Source organism: Echinops telfairi, unplaced genomic scaffold (genome assembly GCF_000313985.2).
Source record: "Echinops telfairi isolate 266 unplaced genomic scaffold, ASM31398v2 ScPeMD7_5592;HRSCAF=6446, whole genome shotgun sequence".
Lineage (NCBI taxonomy): Eukaryota > Metazoa > Chordata > Mammalia > Afrosoricida > Tenrecidae > Echinops > Echinops telfairi.
In genome coordinates, this window is record NW_022109491.1 from 6,551,085 (window position 1) to 6,563,898 (window position 12,814).

Genomic DNA, 12,814 nt, shown 5'->3' on the forward strand with positions numbered 1-12,814 from the left:
CACACACACACACACACAGGACAGTGGAATCTTTCCTCTGAAGCCGACTTTTCACCCAATGACCGATGTTGGCTTTCTAAACCTTTGGCAGGGATCTAAACTGATCTGCCTGATCCGGCCTGTTAGGTAATCCCCCAGTGTGCAATGCCCACTTCCACGTCTGGCCACCCCACTGCTAAATTTCGCTGCCTTCCCCTCCCAAACACTCAGGCCTCCAAGCCGCAGTCATTTTCTGGAGGACCTTGGCAGAGACCTGGGTCTCAGGTGCTTAGGAAAAGGAGTTTCATGGGAGGGAACTGAACCTGCTCACGGCCATCATTACTGTCAGGATGCTCCCACCCAGACACGCATCTGGCTCACTGGTCCTGTCCCTGCCCGCCCGCCTGCCCAGGGTCTGCCCTAGGAGAGCCCTATCAGGCCTCACTCAGTGCCACAGAGCCATCTCTGACTCATGGTGACCCTAGAGGACAAGGCTGTAGGCTCAGATGGGTCAATGGGACAGCACACAAACCTCCCCGATGGATAAATTTTAAAGAACATAATGCTAAGAAAAAACACAAACAAAAAGACAAGTTCTTGATCAAGGGCAATGTAGCCAAGAGGAATTAGTGAAACAAATGAAGGCTGAACATGATAGTGGAACAAGAGGAAAGTAAAAGGAAATAGACCAAAGAACTAGCAGGCAAAGGACATTTATAGAGGTCTAAATACAGGCATGCATACATGTAAATATAGACCTATGTACACATCTTTATATGTTACGTGTCAAGGTAGCGGACAGCCATTGGGTCTCTACTCAAGTACTCCCTCAACACAAGAACACTTTGTTGTAATGACCCAGCATTCTGTGATGCTGACTTTCCTGACACGATTGCTGAAGACAAATGGGTGCATAAGCAAATGTGGTGAAGACAGCTAATGGTGTCCGGCTATCAAAAGGGATAGTGTCTAGGGTCTTAAAGGCTTGAAGGTAAACAAGTGACCATCTAGCTGAGAAGCAACAAAGCCCACAGGGAAGAAGCACACCAGCCTGTGTGATCACGAGGTGTGGATGGGATCAGGTATCAGCCATCAAAGACCACAACAAAAAAACCATATCAATGTGAATGAGGGGGAGGGCGGAGTGGAGACCCAAAGCCCATCTGTAGACAATTGGACATCCCCTTACAGAAGGGTCACGGGGAAGAGACTAGCCAGTCAGGGTGTAGTATAGCACCAACGAAACATACAACTTCTTCTAGTTCTTTAATGCTTCTCTTCCTCCACCACTATCATGAACCTAATTCTACCTTACAAATCCAGCTAGACCAGAGCATGCATACTGGTACAGATAAGAGCTGGAAACAGGGAACCTAGGACAGATAAACCCCTCAGGACCATTAATGAGAGTAGCAATACCAGGAGGGGAAGGGGGAGGTGGGGGTAAAAAGAGGGAACCGATCACAATGATCTACGTATAACCCCCTCCCAGGGAGATGGACAACAGAAAAATGGGTGAAGGGTGACAGTCGGTGTAAGACATGAAAAAAAAAAGATAAATTATCAAGGGTTCATGAGGGAGGGGGGAAATTAGCTGATACCAAGGGCTCAAGTAGAAAGAAAATCTTTCGAAAACAATGCAGGCAACATATGGACAAATGTGCTTGACACAATGAATGTATGTATGGATTGTGATAAGAGCTGTACAAGCCCCCAATAAAATGGTTTAAAAAAAAGACAAGTTGCAGAAGGCTCCACAGGGCATGCTGGCATTAACACAGGGGGTTAAAATCGAGTGGAAAAAAGATATGCAAGGTTGTTTTGGGAAACAGGCAGATGGAATTACAGTGGAAAGCTGATCCTGAGACTGGAACACACCACACTCTGGAATGGGATTCTTCTGGGGGGCAGTGTGGAAGGAAACGAGGACCCCATGTTGGGCTGCAAGCAACATGGCCGGCAGTTCGAAACCACCCGCAGCTCCTCAGGAGAAAGACTGGGTTTTCTGCTTCTGTAAACAGTTATAGTCTCAGAAACCCACCGGGGGTCGCTCTGAGTCAGCACTGCATCCAGTTTTTTGGAAAGGGAAATTGGGGAGGGGTACATGACAAGCAAAGAGCCCTGGGGACTAAATGGCTAAGTGCTGGACTAGTGCCCTGCAGCAGCTGGGGAGGGGGGAGGGAACACCCCCTGGCCATTGCTCCTGTCAAGGTCCTCTCTCCCACTGCCCCCTCCAGCCAATTCACTCATAGCTGCCCTGGAGGACAGAGTAGAACTGCTCCTGTGGGTTCCCCAGACTGCAACTGTTCATGGGACTAGAAAACCTTGCCTTTCTCCCTTGGAAAGTCTGGGGGGTTCGAACTGCTGACCTTGCAGTTAGCAGTCCAACAAGTAACCCAGTTACGCCACCAGGGCTCCTCCTTGTAAAGGCTAGTGCCTAGGAAACCCCGTGAGGCAGCTCTATTAGCTCATGATGAGTCATAACGGACTCCATGCACAGTACAGAAGATGGGTTTCCAACCCACCTGTAATGTTTTATTTCTTCAGTGATGTTGCTTATGACATTTAAACTTTCCAAATGCCCAGAATGACTCATTTTTATAAAGTCTAGAATAGAGGCTCAAAGTGTTGCTTACGGGCCCTTCCCCTTGGGGCGTTCTATCTGGTCCTCTGGGGTCGCTATGAGTCTGCATCCACTCAATGGCAGTGGGCTGGCGGTTTTGTTGTTCTGTTTGTCTCACAGGAGCCTGGGCAGGGTGGGTCTGTTCTGTTGTGGTTCTTTGGAAGTAGATCATTTGAATTTGAGCCCTGTGATGGACTGTCTCACCCATTATCTGATGTAGATGAGTCAGAAGGTGAGATTCCTGATTTGAGTATGCTGTGAGGTGTGTGTGTGTGTGTGTGTGTGTGTGTGTGTGTAGTGGTTATACAATGGAAGCCATCTTCTTTGTAGGAGAGAGAGGAGGCTTTCTATTCTCGTAAAGAGTTACAGTCTCAGAAACCCACAGGGACATTTCTACCTTGTCCAATAAGGTAGCCGAGACTCAGAATTGATGTGATAGCAGTGAGTGTTTTGGTATTTTGGGGTGACTGTGTTTTGCAGGTGGGAAGGTCATTGCTAGGGTGCTCTGGGAGTAAGTGAGGGCTGGGGTTTTTCCTGGGCATCACCCCTGCCATTCCTACCCTGGGTCCAGCTGGGTAGCCAGTGGCCATTCTGCTTCCAATCCCTTTCTTTCCCGGAATGTGTGACTACGGCTTGGAAGGGCGCTGCTGCAAAAGCATCGGAAGCCGCTCCCCAAACTTTCTGAAACCAAATCTTGGGGAAGCGGGTGTCCCTGGGCACCTTTGCTTTAACAACCTTGGATGCCCATGCTGATGCACAAACGCCCTTCCCCCATCTATGGGCCCCACCCTATTGCCGGCATTGGTGGGACCCAATGCATCATTTTAAAGAAAGGGCCTTGGATTTTGAGAAATCTCCCCAGCTTCTCAGCTCCTGTCCAGGTGTCCTGCCCTCCCTGGGGCCTGCCCCGGGGCCCCGGGGCCTTTGGGGAGTGCCCCAGATAGGCTGCAGTGCTGAGACCAGGAATGCAACCAGCCAAGGCCGCACCCTGCCCGAACCAGTTTGAACCAGCTCGGGGAGGAGCGGTGGTGCGCCCTCGCGCGCGCCCTCTGGCGCCCAGCGGGCTCCTAGCAGCTGCTCCGCCTGCTGCTGGTGGGCGGGGAGGATGTGGACCGCGGGGACCAGGCCAGCTGCGGTGGGGTGGGGTAGGCGGGGAAGGATGGTGACCTCGCGGCCCCAGCACCCGGACCCAAGGGCCTGGACCCGTGCCCCCTCCCACCCCATCTGGCCTCAGCCCTGACCACCAAATGGTTGCCTGCCCGTGTCGTTTCAAGGTCAGTGCGCCCAGCTTAGGTCCGCAAGGTTCTATTCAGACTAGCATGATGTGCCATCCAGGGACACCCCAAGAGTACTGATTCCGGGGCCCCCACCCCCAGAGCCTGTGACTGAATTGCTCTGAGGCGTGTGGGAGTTTTCGGGGATTCTAAGGTGCCTGTCTCTGCAGGGGCAGGCAGGCAGTTACCGTGTTAAGCTTTTCATCAAAAGGCTGGAGGACCCAGAAATGCTTCGGAAGAAAGGCCTGGCGACTTCCAAGGAAAACAAGCCACTGGAAACCCTACGACGCACAGCCTGACTGCAGCCATGGGGTGGCCACAAGTCAGAACGGACTTTCGGCTGTGATGCCCCTCTGCCCGAAGCAGTACTGCATTGACCAGCTGGTCTCAGGGGTCTGGGACTGGGTGCGTTGCAGACAGCTCCTGAGGGCTGACACGGGCCAGGCACTGTTCCAAGCCCTAGCGTAGCTGCCCTCTTGTGAGCAGACCCTGCTATGAGCCCCATCATTCCAATGAGGAAACTGAGATACAGAGACCAAGCCACAGGTGGCTGAGAAAGGCAGAATTCTCAAATGGCTCCCAAGATGCCTGCCCCGCTGCTGTGCACAGCCCCTATCATCCCCTCCCCCTTAGTCACGGGCAAAGGAGCCCCAGGGGCACGGTGGGTTAGGTGTGGGGCTGCTAATGGCACGGTGGGCGGTTCAGACCCACCAGCTGCTCTGTGGTCAAGCAATGAGACTGTCTGCTCCCGTAAAGCTGTACAGCCTCAGAACCGCTAAGAAGCCGATCTCTACTCTGTTATGTCCCCATAGCTGCTGTGATGAGAACCAACTAGAGGGCAGTGGGCAGGAGGACCAGTGACAGTGAGGATGCAGCTCCTGGGAGGATGCTTCCAGTCCGTTGACTTTGAGTTAATCAACAGAAAGACATGGTCCTGCATGGGCCCAACTTAAGCAACTGAGCTGAAACGGGGCTTAGCAGTCAGAGAGAGAGAGAAAACAGCCTGCGGCCATAGCCGACCTCCAGTCGGGAGAAGGGGAGTCCAACTTCATGCCAACCCAAAGCATCGTGTGCCACAGGCAGAGAACAGACATGCCTCCACCCTCCATTCTTTCACCCTGTTCTGATACCAACCATCCCTCCTCCCACGGCAGTTCCCTGCTGGGCTAACAGTTCATTGCAACGGTCACACAAAGCTCACGGCTCACAGTGATGGGGGCTTATTAGGGACGTGCACAGGTTACCCCAGCCAAGAACAGAAAACATGCAGGACATCATCGTTTGTCCACAGCAGTTGTCTTTTATCAGCTAGGCGCCTCTCTGGTCCTCAGTCTCTCAGCCATGTGGTCCCGTAGCCTCTGCTTTGTCCTGTGGGCTGGGTCTCCTGGTCCCTCTGCGGCTTCAGACGGGAATCAGCGCGCGCGCCCCTGGTGGCCGTTCATTCTTGATGCTCCTGGGATTCCCGCTTCCTGCTTCTGAGATGCTTCACTCTTTTACCCACTAACCCACCCCTTCCACGATTGTTTCACACACCCTATTTGCATTCCCGACCCCCGCAATCGCTCGGCGGGAGTTACAAACACGTGTTTAGAAGAGCCACGCCAAGAAATTTCACTTCGGCACAGAGGTGGAGGAAGTCAGTGGGACTGGCTGACTACTGCTGGCCTGTAAGAAAGCAAACAGCTCCGGCTGTGAACTCCCCGTGGCGGCCACCGGCAAGGAACTGGGGTGGTCTCACTCTTATACCAAAAGAGAGGCATTGTGCCCACACACTGAGGGGGCAGTTCAAGCAGAGTGCCCTCGCAGACTGTCTCTTGAATGATCTACACAAGATTTCTGCTTGGGGTAGAGCTAGGTTCCCTTATTTTACTTGGCCCATTAGCCCCTTTTTAAGGGGGAAAAAAAATTACTCAGCACCCCCTGGCCATGAAAAACATTTGTACTATATCCCATAATCTGGGATAAGGGGTAGTGATATGATTTTGCACAACCCCCATTCTTCCATTGCACCTCCCTACCTCCCAGACCAGTGAGGCAGAGTGGTGTCCATATTGGGAAACACGGGGGTAAAAGTTTGACATGGGGGTCTTGTAGGCAGGACTTACAATTTGGATAAAGGGTTGGAGACTGTATCCCGCTTGTCAAACTTGAACATACACTTGACTCACCTCGATAGTATGTTACAATGCAGGTGCTGATTCGGCAGTTCTGCAAAATTACCGAATAGGTCCCTGGGTGGTTCAGATCTTTACACGTAGCTACTGTGTTAGGCTGGGTTCTCTAGGGATGCAAAACCAGTTGCAAGGGGAATCCTGCCCCTAGCACATCATCACAGGTCTGGTAGGTACACTTGTACAGCGATAATAAGTAAAGATTATAGTAAAGTCATAGAGAGCATGAGAGATAGAAGTGAAAGAGAAATAATGGAGTCAGACACATTTCATGGTAGCAATGCTCACCTCAGCCTCACTTGGTGGTCCACGTGGAGAGAGAGATATTTAATGCTAACCAAGGCTTTTCTATTTTCTGGGGACATGCAAGCCCCCCTAATTACAGGTGAAGACATACCTCACAGGAAAGGGTTGTGCTCTAGGTAATACAGTAATGGGAGGGGGGTGGTCTAGTGGTATATACGCAATAGGAAGAGGAGGGATTGGGGGTATACTTGTGACAAGATGGGCTGATCCTAGATTCAGGATGGCAGCCTAACTTTGGATGTAACTGAGCCAGTTTGACCCTTCCCTGGCACCATTATCAGTAGGGTGTAAACTCCACCTACAGGAACTAAATCGGTGATTGAAAACCTTTAGGGAGAAGTAGCCCATTGTCCTTAACAGCAGGGAGCAGGCCTGCCATAGTCTGGTGACTGACTGCCTCCAGGGAGGATGTCTGTAAGCATCTGACCTCCCAACATATGCTAGCACAAAGCCCCGAATGTTTGGCATGTCTTTGGGGGAGACAAAGCTGGGGAAGTCTCTTTGTAATCCCACAACCAGTGATGCTTCTAGATGTGTGTTTAGAAAGAAATTTCTACCAAGAAAATGGCTCACACAATTGTGAAAGCAGGGAAATCAAGCCTGGTGCAAGTCCATTGGTCAGATGTTAGGCTGGAGGCTTCCCCTGACTCGTGGAGCTGCGGGGAGCTGCCGATGAACCCAAGATGGGCAGGAAGGAGATAGGCTGGTGATTGGATTGCAGAACTGAATGAATCAAAGGTCGACGACAGGTCAGATGACAGGCCAGTGATGACTCCCAAGGTCGGCAGGCAATATGGCGGACCATTAGCTCAAGCCCAAAGAACTGGAGGTTGATGAACCACATGCAGGATCCAAAAGCCGTAAAAAGGAAGCAAGCTTTCCATGGCATCTATTTATATAGGAAATAGGTCCCACTCCTGGGGGGTGGTGTTGGGGTGTCCTTTCAATTGCATCAAATGAGTAGGGGAGTTGCACGCTACCTAATCCTATTACAACTGATTGGCTGCTCACAGCAGAGCCTATCAGGTAGTTGATTACATTGTATTAGGGCCCATCGTGGGGGCTTACCAGGCTTCAGCGGCCAAACCACTGAGCATCCTGACCCAGCCAAGTTGACAGAGAACCTCAGCACTGCTGCTAATATACAGCTTAGTGGTTTGAGCTCACACAGCGGCCCACGGGAGAAAGGCCTGGCAATCTGTGCCCCAAAAGATGACAGGAGCCAAGAAAACCCTATGGGACAGTTCTACCCTGTCCTACAAGGGTCCCTATGAGTCAGCATTGACTCAATGGCAGTGAGTATCTACAACTGTACAGCCTGATCTACTTTTTATGAAAAAAGAAAACATATATACAACAAAATGCCAACAGTGGCAATTTCCAACTGTGAATCCAGTATTCTCCTTCTGTAATTTTTAAATGATTGCTGTGAACATATATTTACCTTTACCATGAGGAAAATCTTTTTTCCCTTAGACATGATTCTTAACCATGAAATACTGGTTGTACTTCCATAAGGGGGGAGGATCTGCTATTGTTAATATTTCTAAACATCCTTCTGGAAGTCTTATCCAATCATGAGGACGCTCTGTTTGGGCAGTAGCTGTTTATTAAGTAACTTTATACAGAGGACACAGCCTGGCTTGCTGAAAGTGAACAGGGCTTGAAGTAGCTACTTACTGATAAAGATGAGACTACAAACAGCCCGATTCAGTATGAATCACTCCTCAGCATAAAGAAGACCAAAGGCCTCGCAACGGGACCCACAAGCAACATGGTGATAAATACTGAAGGTGTCCGGGATTTCACTTCACTTGGATCCACAATCAGCGCCATGAAGCGGCAGCCAATCAAACGAGGTGTTGCCTTGGGCAACTCTGCTGCACAAGGACTTTCTTAGTAAAGGGATCCCTTTAAGGAAGAAGGTGCTACTGATCCATAGTTGTTTTTTGTTTCTAGTCATTTTATTGGGGGCTCGTGCAGCTCTTATCACGATCCATCCATCCATCCATCCAGTGGGTCAAGCACATTTGTACTTTTGTTGCCATCATCATTCTCAAAATATCTGCTTTCTACTTGAGCCCTTGGTGTCTGCTCCTCATTTTCCCCTCCCTCCTTGCCCCCCTCCCATAGTATTTTCAATGGCTTCTTCTGCGTGCCAGGATCCCTGCTGGTGCTGTGGTTACTCCATGGTCGGAAGTTGGAAATCAGCAGCTCCTCCAGAGAAAGGCCGGGCTCTCTACTCTCGTTAACAGTTCTGGTCTTGGCAGCCCACAGCGGTTCACTGTGAGTCGGCGTCGCCTTGATGGTAATGCGTTTGAACTTCCTCTGCCTATGTGAACACTGGACAGGGCACCCGGAAGACCACGAGGAATCCGTGCATCTGAATGACTGTGGCGAAGCGGAGCATTACGTGTGCCACAGATTGTCAGGAGACTGGACAAATCTGTGTTGGGGGAAGAACCGGAATGTTCCTTACAAGCACGGATGGCAAATCTTTGTCTCCTGTACTTTGGATGCAGTCATGAGAGGGACCAGTCCCTGGGGAAGAGCATCCTGCTTGGTCAGAAAGAGGAAGACCTTCAATGAGATGGATTGCCACCGTGGCTGCAACTGTGGACTCAGGTCAAGCAGAGATTGAGAGGCTGTCTCGGGGCTGAGGAGGATTGGTTCTCTTGCACGTAGGGTCCGTGAGCTCTTGTTAAATGCCGTCATGTTGATTCCAACTCACAGTGGCCCGATGTACAACAGAATGAAACGCTGTCGGGTCCCGCGCCAACCTCACAGTTGTTCTTACGCCTGAGCCCCTTGTTGTTATAAGTAGGAACTGACTTATTGGCACCTGACAACAAGAAGATCAATATCCAAATGGAGAATATCATGGTAAAAATGCATGCTTTGAATGAGTCACACTGGGCCTGGGAGCTCAGGACTGTAGTCTTGGGGGAACATCAAGTTCAATTGGCGTGGTGTAGTGAACAAGGACTAATGGGCACTATGTCCTACCTTGGTGAGCAGTGATTAGGGACTTTAAGAAGCTTATGTATGACCATCTTACGTGTAATTGTTAGATTCCTCGGTGGGAAACACCATGGTCCTTGGCTTCACACGAGAAAGAATTCACAGTGAATCCTGGTTTGTGATCCAAGTGGGTTTTTATAAAGGACAGAAGTTTCAGGCGTGACAGTAACTGAACACAAGCACCCTCGTGGCACTGCATCCCCACGTGGCAGCCTGAGGCCAGAGAGAGAGAGAGAGAGTGAGAGACCATGGCCCAGCCAGGCAGAACTGCGGAGGAGCAGCTGGGAAAGAGGGTGGTCTCCCGGTTCCAGCCTTTTGGGGCCTTTCGGCTGGGAGGGGTAGTCAAAGGTACTGGTTGACTCCATTGGCTGAATTAAACCCACCTGGCCTAGTTTGGGGCCCACCCAGGTGTACCGCCTTCCTGACTGCAGGGCCTGAATTGGCGCCTGCCCTTTAGCCTTTATCGGCTTCCAACTTCCTATAGGGAGCCCCTAGGCATGGAGAAGAACAAACCCCTATCTTGCTACCTAACGTTGATCTAGTTTCTCCCCATCTGGGAAAAAGGCAGAGTGTAGAAAATAAAGATGCAGGCACACAGGTAGTCCAGAGGACTATGGACCACAGGAACCTCAGTGCAGGGGCAGTGAGTTAAATGTGGCTCCTCTACAGGCAGTCTCTAACTCCCACCAAATGACCTTTCCCTGCAGGGGCCTGTTAAGATGGTGGGGGAAGATGCTGATAGCGTTCTCCCAGGAGTAATGGTGAACAGGATTCCCTGCAATACCATCTTGCTGTGAAGCCCTCTGAGAAGCAGGAGGAGGATCTCATTACTAGGAAGAGTCAGGAGTGGAGCTGCTCCTCTGGACCTGAGATCCCTGTGTAGTGAAACTCCGGGATCCAGATGATGGCTAGACCAGGGGAGGTGCAGCAGCAGCAGCAGCAGCAGCAGCAGCACCAGGAGCCAGAACGTGGGACACAGTAATCATCTGCCCACCCCACAGAGCAAGTAAAACCAAGTGCTTTTTGTGTAAGAGGTTGGGGAGCCTCGGGGCACTTGATGCAGGAGTCGGGCTTGCTGACTCACAGAAATGGAGCTGAGTCTTGGCTTACTGGAGTAAGGTGCTTCTGAGCACTTAATCCAGGGAGCTGGGTTTGCTGATCCACCATGCTTAATGCCACGGAAATGCCTTTGGATTGATGTTTATATCAGAATGGTATGTCCTTGGGGCATTTCTTAGCAGACTTGACACAACTTTGTAACATATCCTGATAAACCACTCATCCGTGGGCATCTCTCACTGGCACTGCAACGTGCTCACTTCCTTAATCAACCCTTGGATCATGAGTTTGGTCTGTGAGCTCGGCATATAGCTGTTAGAGCCCTGACAGGTAGACTGGAGAACATTAAGACAGTACATTCACTATTCGGGGCTCTGAGACTAGAATAAGGGATCACAATGAAAGGTCCTGAATAAAACGGTGGGAAAACAGGGAACAACACCCAAAATCATAGGAGACCTGGCTTACTGGTCTGCTAGAAGCAGGTGGAAGCCCTGAGGCTATGACCCTGAGCTGAACCCATCTCTGGAAATGAAGTTCCTCCCTAAGGATAGGCAGGTCTGTAACAACCTGGAGACAGGTGCTCCTACGATCAATCAACTCTTTGAGGTCAAGGAGCAGCATTTGCCCAAGGACAAATTTGGGAGCACAGGACGAGATAGGGAGTAACAGTAAACCTCAGAAGATGTACTTTTACAATGTAGTCAGTGCCCTGAAACAAAGTGTCCCTGTCAATTCCATCCCAATCAGATGGAAGTTTAAAAAGGAATGCCCTTAACTAGGAACAATCGCTACAGATACGCTTTGGACATGTTCAGACCCTGATGACAAAAATGAGAAAACTATTCAAGAAGATAAAGGAAGAAACAAATGGGAGAATGTAAAAGATCAGATCTCTAAGAATATTTTGAAGACAGAACCCTCGATGAAAGGACACACTCTCCTTCTCCCGGTCAAGGGATCCGCTACAGAGAGGGGTCAGTCTCACAGGGAGGGTCTCAGGGGAGAAGAAGGCAGGGGGATGCTCTTCCATCCCAAGGCAGTACAGCGAGAAAGGAAATTTGAAAAGGAAAGATCCTTTGAAAACGGACTTTCGAAAACACCGTGGGGCAAGAGGAAGCGCAGAGTGAAGTGGCACAAGGTGGAGTGTGAGCACACAATGGGAACAAAGGAGCGGGGCTGGTGGAGTGCACATCAAACTGCCCTTTGATGACACGACATCCTGGACTATTTGTGAGTGAACAAGGCAGAGTGGAAATAAAATCAGCAATGTAAAGATGTTAGATAAGAAGCCATAAAATATGGCAAAGGAAAGGGAGGAATATATATATATTTAAAGATATGTATGGGGACACGAAATCCACTGGTATAACTTGGGATGTTCTAGTCCAGTGGTTCTCACCCTTCCTGATGCCGCAACCCGTTCATACAGTTCTTCATGTGGTGACCCCCAACCACAAAGCTATTTTCATTGCTACTTCATCACTGTGATTTTGCTACTGTTATGAATCAGGCGACCCCTGTGAAAGGGTCATTCAACCCCCAAAGGGGTCAGAACCCACAGGTGGAGAACCACTGTTCTATACCCTAATTTGGTGAAGACCACAGGAGTCTTTTAATCATTTTCTTGGGGGCTCATACAACTCTTATCACAATCCATACATACATCAATTGTGTAAAGCACATTTGTACATTCGTTGCCCTCATCATTCTCAAAACATTTGCTCTCCACTTAAGGCCCTGGAATCAGCTCCTCATTTTTTCCCCTCCCTCCCCCTTCTCCCATCCCTCATGAATCCTTGATAATTTATAAATTATTATTTTGTCATATCTTACATTGTCCGAAATCTCCCTTCACCCACTTTTCTGTTATCCATCCCCCAGGGAGGAGGTTATATGTAAATCCTTGTAATCGGTTCCCCCTTTCCACACCACCCTCCCTTCACCCTCCCCGTATCACCACTCTCACCACTGGCCCTGAAGGGATCATCCGTCCTGGAGTCCCTGTGTTTCCAGTTCCTATCTGTACCATTGTACATCCTCTGGTCTAACTGGATTTGTAAGATAGAATTGGGATCATGATAGTGGGAGGAAGGAAGAATTTAGGAACTAGAGGAAAGTTGTATGTTTCATTGTTGCTACACTGTACCTTGACTGGCTCGTCTCCTCCCCATGACCCTTCTGTAAGGGGATGTTCAGTTGCCTACAGATGGGCTTTGGGTCCCCACTCCGCACTCCCCCTCATTCACAATTATATGATTTTTGCTCTTTTATGCCTGATAACTGATCCCTTTGGCACCTCGTGATCACACAGGCTGGTGTGCTTCTTCCATGTGGGCTTTGTTGCTTCTCAGCTAGATGGCCGCTTGTTTACCTTCAAG